Genomic DNA, 8,144 nt, shown 5'->3' with positions numbered 1-8,144 from the left:
TTATTTAAGTAGAAGATCGATATTGTATATTTTGAGGTTTTATGAATTAATGTTACTCGAAATTAAGGTTAGCAACGATTTTATATTTGAGATATACTTATAAATAGGTAAGTTACGTAAGTTTGGTGTCGTAAGGTAAAGACTCGATTCAAGGATCGTAGGTCAATATTATTATGAGGTTAAGATAAGGTTTAAATTTTGAGTGTAGTACCAAGGATAGAAGTTGATCAATAACTTTTGGTGCTAAGATTTCTTAAGTTGAACTGCATAAATGCTAATGTAATAGATCGATAAACATTACGGGTATAGTGATACGACAAGTTTGAACCTCCATTTCTAATATTGAGAATTGTGAGAAAAGTCAAAATTCGAGGTCATAGTAAAGTAAAACTAAGTCAACCTTCAGAACTAGATATGGGCATTACGAGTTCTTAGTGATGCCATTCGGACTGAAGAATGCTCCAGCAATTTTTATGGACTTGATGAACCGAGTATTTCAGCTCTACCTAGATCAGTTCGTCAAAGTGTTCATTGACGACACTCTCTTATACTCGAAGAGTCATGAGGAGCACCGCCAGCACTTGGGTACAGTTTTGCAGGTCTTGCAGAGTCGTAAGTTATTTGCAAAATTCAGTAAGTGTGAATTCTGGTTGGAGAAGGTAGCGTTTTTGGGTCATATAATATCAAGCAGTGGTATTGAGGTGGATCCAGCTAAGGTTGCAGCGGTAAAGTGTTCGAAACGAAATTCCGGCGTTTGACAAAAGTTTGACCAACTGATTCTAGCAACTGAATTGGACCAACTGATTGACGTAACTGAACACGTCATTAGTCAACTGATCGCTTCAACTAAAGTATATTTCTTCGTCAACTGATCTTTACTAGCTGATCTCTCAGCTGTACACGTCATCAGCTGACAGCGACAACCGACATATAGTACAGCCATCTGCAACTGGTAGTGGCTCGCCGCATTTTAGAAATGAACAGTGTAATATTGTCAGGATATATCGACGTGGCAATCAACGGTTAGAATATTCAAATATCTTTAATGTTACCGTTGAAAAGGAAGCCTATAAATAGTCGAAGGCAGCAGCTGAAGCACCCTCGCATTCTCAGTTATCTTACTTGCTGTTACGCTGCAAAAATATCCGCTCACACTCAGAAATCAAGCTCACGCTTATCAGTTTTTATCAATAGTATTCTAGACTATGTTCTTGAGCTTTCATCGCACATTGTAATAGATTGATAGAATTTCTAAATTGTGCTAAGATCAGTTACGATCTTTAAAAGTGTTGTATGCTAAGAGTTTCAGTATTGGCAAAGTGATAAGTCCAAACTGAAGTGGGTCAGTACACTGATTTGTATTTGATCAAAGTCTTTTAGTGAAAATCCTATCTGCGTGATAGAAGGGGTGACGTAGGAGTTGTTCAAATCTCCGAACATCCAGAAACAAATTGTGTTGTTATTACCTTCAGTTATTATTTTCAGTTAGATACTCTATCCTCCAGTCAGTTAGTTTTTCCGCAACTGTTTATTCAGTTTAACTGATTGTTGTCGACCGAAAGAATATTTTTAGATTCAGTTTGTAATACAACTGAAATCAGTTTGTCGAAGAATTATTTTAATTGAGCAGTGTTTATTCAACCCCCCCTTCTAAACACTCTTCACCCGATTCACAGATCCTTTCAAGTGGTATCAGAGCGAGTCATATCCTTTCAAAAGATTATCTATACTCAAATTGCTCATTATGTCTTCATTCAACAAGATTCCCATGTTCTCCAGAGAAGATTTTGACGATTGGAAGATCAGGATGCAGGCTCATCTAGCTGCACAGGATGATGACATGTGGTACGTTATAGCTGACGGACCCATGAAGATTTTGAAAGCCAACACAGCAGTTGCAATCACAGATGGGGCACCTCACTGTATTGAAAAGCCCAGAGATGAATGGACTGCCGAAGACAAGAGAAAAGCAAATTTGGATAATGTAGCTAAAGACGTATTGTACAAAACACTGGACAAAGTGACGTTCAGTAAAATCAAGATGTGCAACACAGCCAAAGAGATTTGGGAGAAATTAATCCAGCTTTGCGAAGGCAATGAACAAACCAAAGAAAACAAGCTATCTGTTGCTGTACAAAAGTTCGATAACATCGGAATGAAAATTGGAGAAACGATGCATGAATATGATGAGAGAACCAGCTGCATCATCAACGAACTGAATGCACTTGGAAAGGTGTATACCAATAAAGAAGTAGCATTGAAGGTTATCAGAGGTCTTCCCAAAGAATGGGATGTGAAAACCATGGCTATGAGGGAGTCTAAAGACCTGAACAAAGTTGAACTCCATGACTTGTTTGCTGACCTAAAAGCATATGAGTTTGAACTGCAAACTCGAGAAGGAGAACCATCTATCCCAGCAGCAACTACTGCCTTAGCTGTAGTGAGATCAGAACCAATGGGTTCAGTTGAGAAAGCCGCAGATCAATTAAGCAATGACGCCATGTCATTGTTCATCAGGAAATTCGGAAGATTCATGAGGAAGAATCAAGGAAATTTTCAGAAGCAGTACCAAAGAAACAATCCCAGAGAAGAGTCCAATGCATGCTACAACTGTGGCAAACCTGGTCATTTTATTGCTGACTGTCCAAAGCCTAAAAAGGATAGTCAAGCTTCGACTGAAAGAAAGAAGAAAGTGTATGAGCATAAGAGGAGATCTAAGGACGATAAGAAGCCTTACAGAAAGAAGCATGAAGTACTCCTAGCTGAAGATAGCAAAGCCAAATGGGCAGAGACTGACAGCGAAGAGTCAGAACCAGAAACCTCTTGTAGCTCTAGTGAAGATGAGGAAGAAGTGAAGTGCTTGATGGCTGATGATACAGAAGTTCATTCAAGCAGGCAACAGGTATTTGACTTCAGTTCAACTGATTTCACAAGAGAAGAACTTATTTCGACTCTTCATGACATGGTTAGTGAATATCAAAAGCTTGCCTTATCGTTTGAAAAGGTCAGAGTAGAGCAAACTGATCCCTCTGACAATAAGACGACAACTGATGTATCAGTTGAAATGTTGTGTCTAAAAAGGGAGATTGCCGAACTCAATACTGAAAGGAGCAAGAATCAATTAATGATTCAAAAGTTAATGCTTGAAAATACAAAGCAAATTGAGCTCATTCAGGCTTGGAATAAATCATCCGTTGCATTGACTGATATACAGAACTCTCAGAAATCATTTACTGATAAAACTGGCTTAGGGTTCAGTAACCAAGATGAAATACCTTCCAAAGATATTCAAACAAAACTGAATATGGACGAAGGGAAATATATTCACTTTGTCAAATCAGTTATGGTACAAGAACAAGTTGAGCCGAGTAAACTGATTGAACAGCCGACTCATAATATGAGTAAGGGCAAAAGATGTGGTATTGGTTATAGTCCAAGAGTTGTGACTGACTCACGAAGTCAGCCACCAAAATCTTTCAGCAAAAACCATTCAAGTGGCTAATCAAATTACTACAACAGCAGGCCAGTTCAGAAAAGATACTGGCTGAACAATCAGTCGAAAAAGGGAAAATCACATGCTATACCTTCTACATACCATACATCACACACACACAGCCGGGAAAGACAATTTGGAATACAGCAACTGGACGGTCAGTTAGACTGATCCAAGTTTGGATTCCTAAAGGACTAATAAACTTTGGACCCAAATAGAAAAGGGTACCACAATCTTATCTTGTGTTTGATTGCAGGTAATAGGTACAAGCATTGGATCTATATGGTATTTGGACAGTGGATGTTCACGCCACATGACTGGAGATTCAAATTTATTATCTCAACTGACTAAGTGCACTGGACCAAACATCAGTTTTGGAGATAACTCTAAAGGTAAAACTGTGGGTAAGGGTAAGCTTATCCATGGTAATTTCACCATTAATGATGTTTTATTAGTTTAGAATCTCAAGTATAATCTGATTAGTATTAGTCAGTTATACGATAATGGATTCTCAGTTCAGTTTGACAAACATTCTTGTTCAGTCAAAAACTCAACTGAAGAGATCATCCTAACTGCCAAAAGGTGTGGAAACACTTACAAAGTTAGTTGGAATGATCAACCTTATGCACCAGTATGTTTTATTGCCTCAAAATCTTCTAAAAACTGGTTGTGGCATAAGAGATTGAACCACCTAAATTTCAAATCTATTGCATATTTGAGTAATCACGATCTTGTTACTGGTTTGCCCAAAATGGATTTTATCAAAGACAAAATTTGCTCAGCATGACAGTTTGGTAAACAAATCAAATCCTCTTTTAAGAACAAGGGTCGTAAATCTTCTTCCCGATGCTTAGAACTGTTACATATGGATCTATTTGGTCCTATACCAGTCATGAGCTTAGGGGGAATGAAATACACCTTGGTGGTTGTAGACGATTTTTCGAGATTCACTTGGGTTATATTTCTCAAGTCCAAAGACCAAACTGCTGCTCAACTGATTAAGCTTTTCAAAAGATTATTAAATGAAAAATCAGTTGGAATTGATAGAATCAGGTCCGATCGAGGAACTGAATTTATCAATCAAATTCTTTCAAATTATTTAGAGAATACCGGAATCAAGCATGGGCTCTCAGCAGCCAGAACTCCTCAGCAAAATGGTGTAGCTGAAAGGAGAAATCGGACCCTCAAGGAGGCTGCTAGAACAATGCTTCCTGATTCCTCTATCTCTCAAAGGTTTTGGGCAGAGGCAGTGAACACTGCGTGTTATACTCAAAACAGATCAATGATTAATAAGAATCATATGAAAACACCTTATGAGATCTGGCATGGAAGAAAAAGTGTGGTTTCTTACTTCAAAATATTCGGCTGCAGATGTTTTATACTTGTCAATGGTATAACCCATTTAACAGCCTTTGACGCTAAATCTCCAGAAGGAATATTTCTTGGTTACTCTTCAGTAAGTAAAGCTTATAGAGTCTTCAACAAAAATACTTTGAATGTTGAAGAATCTATTCATGTTGTGTTTGATGAGTCTACACTAACCTCTAAGCCAACTGATACAGTTGAGCTAGCTGATAGATTTACAGATATAAGCTTAGATGATGATGATGATGAAGAAGATATCCATTTTAATCAAAACAACCTCCAAACACCTGAACCTGACATATTGGATCAATCAGCTGAATTGGAATCAAATCTTGACAATCAGTTAGTGGAGCATACTAATGAGAATCAGTTTCCAACTGAATTAGCTCCAACTGAAACTGAAAACACTCAGTTGCCTACTGAGGAAATTGCTGATACGGAAGAAACACATTCTGAACTTAGATGGAAGAAGTCACATCCTCCAGAATTAGTGATAGGTAATCCATCTGATCCGGTAAGAACAAGAAATCAAATGCTTAATTTATTTATACATACAGCTTTTGTGTCTCAACTGGAGCCAAAGAAAACTGATGAAGCTCTTGCCGATCCTAACTGTATAAATGCAATGCAAGAAGAGCTAAATCAGTTTGTCCATAACAATGTCTGGAACTTAGTTCCAAGACCACTCTCAAAAACTGTGATACGTACAAAGTGGGTATATAGGAACAAACTAAACGAAGATGGATCAGTTGTGCGCAATAAAGCAAGGTTGGTAGCACAAAGATATAGGCAGGAAGAAGGAATTGATTACGATGAGACTTATGCACCAGTTGCAAGACTGGAGGCAATCAGAATATTCCTAGCCTATGCCTCATTCAAAAACTTCAAAGTCTACCAAATGGACGTAAAAAGTGCATTTCTGAACGGCCAGTTGCAGGAAGAAGTCTACGTTGAACAACCCCTAGGTTTTGTCAATCATCACCTTCCTGATCATGTCTATCATTTGAACAAAGCCTTATACGGTCTTAAACAAGCTCCAAGAGCTTGGTACGAAACCCTTTCAAAATTTCTAACTGATCATGACTTTTCAGTTGGATCAGTTGATAAGACATTGTTCAAATTTTTCAAGAATGATCATATCTTACTTGTTCAAATCTATGTTGATGATATCATTTTTGGGTCAACTAACCCCAAATTATGCGAGAAGTTTTCCAAGTTAATGCAGGAGAAATTCGAGATGAGCATGATGGTTGACTAACATTATTCCTTGGTCTACAAGTGAAACAACTGGATTCAGGAACTTTTATCAGTCAAACTAAATACACAAAGGAATTGCTGAAGAAATTTGGCATGGAATCATGTTCAACTGCAAACACCCCTATGAGCTCATCAGCTAAATTAGACACTGATCAAGGGGGAATATCAGTTGAGACGACGCTTTACAGAGGTTTAATAGGTTCATTACTGTACCTAACTGCTAGTCGTCCTGATATTGTGTTTGTTGTATGTATGTGTGCAAGATTTCAAGCTAATCCTAAACAATCACATTTTTCTGCTGCCAAACGTATCTTGAAATATCTTAAAGGCACGCAAAATGTTGGTTTGTGGTACTCTAAAGATTCATCTTTCAATTTAGTTGGCTATTCAGATGCAGACTATGCAGGATGTAAGCTTGATCGAAAAAGTACAAGTGGATCATGTCAGTTTCTAGGAGACAGACTGATTTCTTGGTTCAGTAAGAAGCAAACATCCATAGCAACTTCCACAACTGAAGCAGAATATCTTGCTGCTGGAAGCTGCTGTGCTCAACTGCTCTGGATTCAGCAACAACTGAAAGATTATGGTGTTGAAGCAAAGGAATCGCCAATATTCTGTGACAACACGAGTACAATTGCTATTACGTATAATCCAGTTCTTCACTCCAGGACCAAGCACATAGATGTTAGACATCACTTCATCAGAGATCATGCTTTAAAGAAGAACATCAGATTGGAATACGTTTCAACTGAACAGCAAGCGGCTGACATCTTCACCAAACCACTGGCTGAGACTAAGTTTTCTCATTTCCGCAATATACTTGGATTAATTGATTTATCCTAATTAATTATTATTGCTTGTAATTCATATGTTAGCCTTAGTGTCTTCTTACTGATTACTTAAATGAGTTGCTTATTCTTATGAATTTTTAACTGTTGTCAGTTAGCGTTTCAGTAGTTCTTGTGTTTGTGTCTCATACAGAACATTGCAAGCAGGAACAAAGGAGAACAATGATAAAACAAAATAACCATTTTATTAATGAAAGCGGGTTACATCTTCATATTCTTCCCTCCACATCAGCTATCCACATACTCAACCAAGCAGCTAGTGCTGGAGAAGAGGTTTTGCAGAAACTGTGGGAGGAAGCGATGCGGTGGAGGATCTCCAGCTCCTTCCGAAGAAAGAGTTGATAGAGATGCCCATCCTTGAAGACGTTCACCGCTGCAGGAACATTCAAGAGCTCCCGCACCTCTCTTAGTTGGGCCATCCATTTGAAGGTGGTGACCTGTCCAGAGTAGTACCGGAACTCCAACTCCTGCAACTCCTCCCAGTAGGAAAGGCTTGAGTAAAAGACTTCGTCCTCTATGGCCTCCTTTCTGGCCTGCAGTAAAAAAGGAGAGACGCTTGAGCTTCCAGCACCGGCCATTCTTCTTATCTATGAAAGTATTTGATAAGATAGCTGTGACTAACCATCTTACTCTTATTTATAGGCCAAGATGAGGGAAATGAAAGGACATTTTTTTTAAGTGACGATTACTCTGCCAAGCACCAGGCTCTCCTTTAATCATTTCTGTCTATTGCCGTCATTTTTGTTGCATTTATTAAGGGGGAATAATGGTCTAAGAGGTTAACTGAGAAGACAGTTGTTAGTGCATTTTCAACTGAAAGGACTTAGCCTTACTAACTGGTCATTCAGTTGAATACCTCACTAATCTTCTCATATAAGTTAACTAATTAAATCTATTTTATTCCAAATCAATGACGTGACTGTCTGCTAATCTCATGATGAATTTCAGTCTATGACGTGGACTCAATTTTTACCGCTCAAATTGTAAACACGCTTATAGCACACGTACACAATCTACTTTTTCAAAATTTCTACGGACTGACATGTGTCCAGATTTTGAATGGTCATGTACATATGTACCATTACCTGCCTTGATTCAGTTTCACCTTACATTTATCCACAAATTTTTGAGAGCAAGAACTATTTCATCTTTCACATTTTCTTTCAGGAACTCAATCAGTT

Source organism: Primulina eburnea, chromosome 5, assembly GCF_022965805.1.
Source record: "Primulina eburnea isolate SZY01 chromosome 5, ASM2296580v1, whole genome shotgun sequence".
In the NCBI taxonomy this organism is placed as follows: domain Eukaryota; kingdom Viridiplantae; phylum Streptophyta; class Magnoliopsida; order Lamiales; family Gesneriaceae; genus Primulina; species Primulina eburnea.
Note: the sequence above shows the minus strand (reverse complement) of the source record.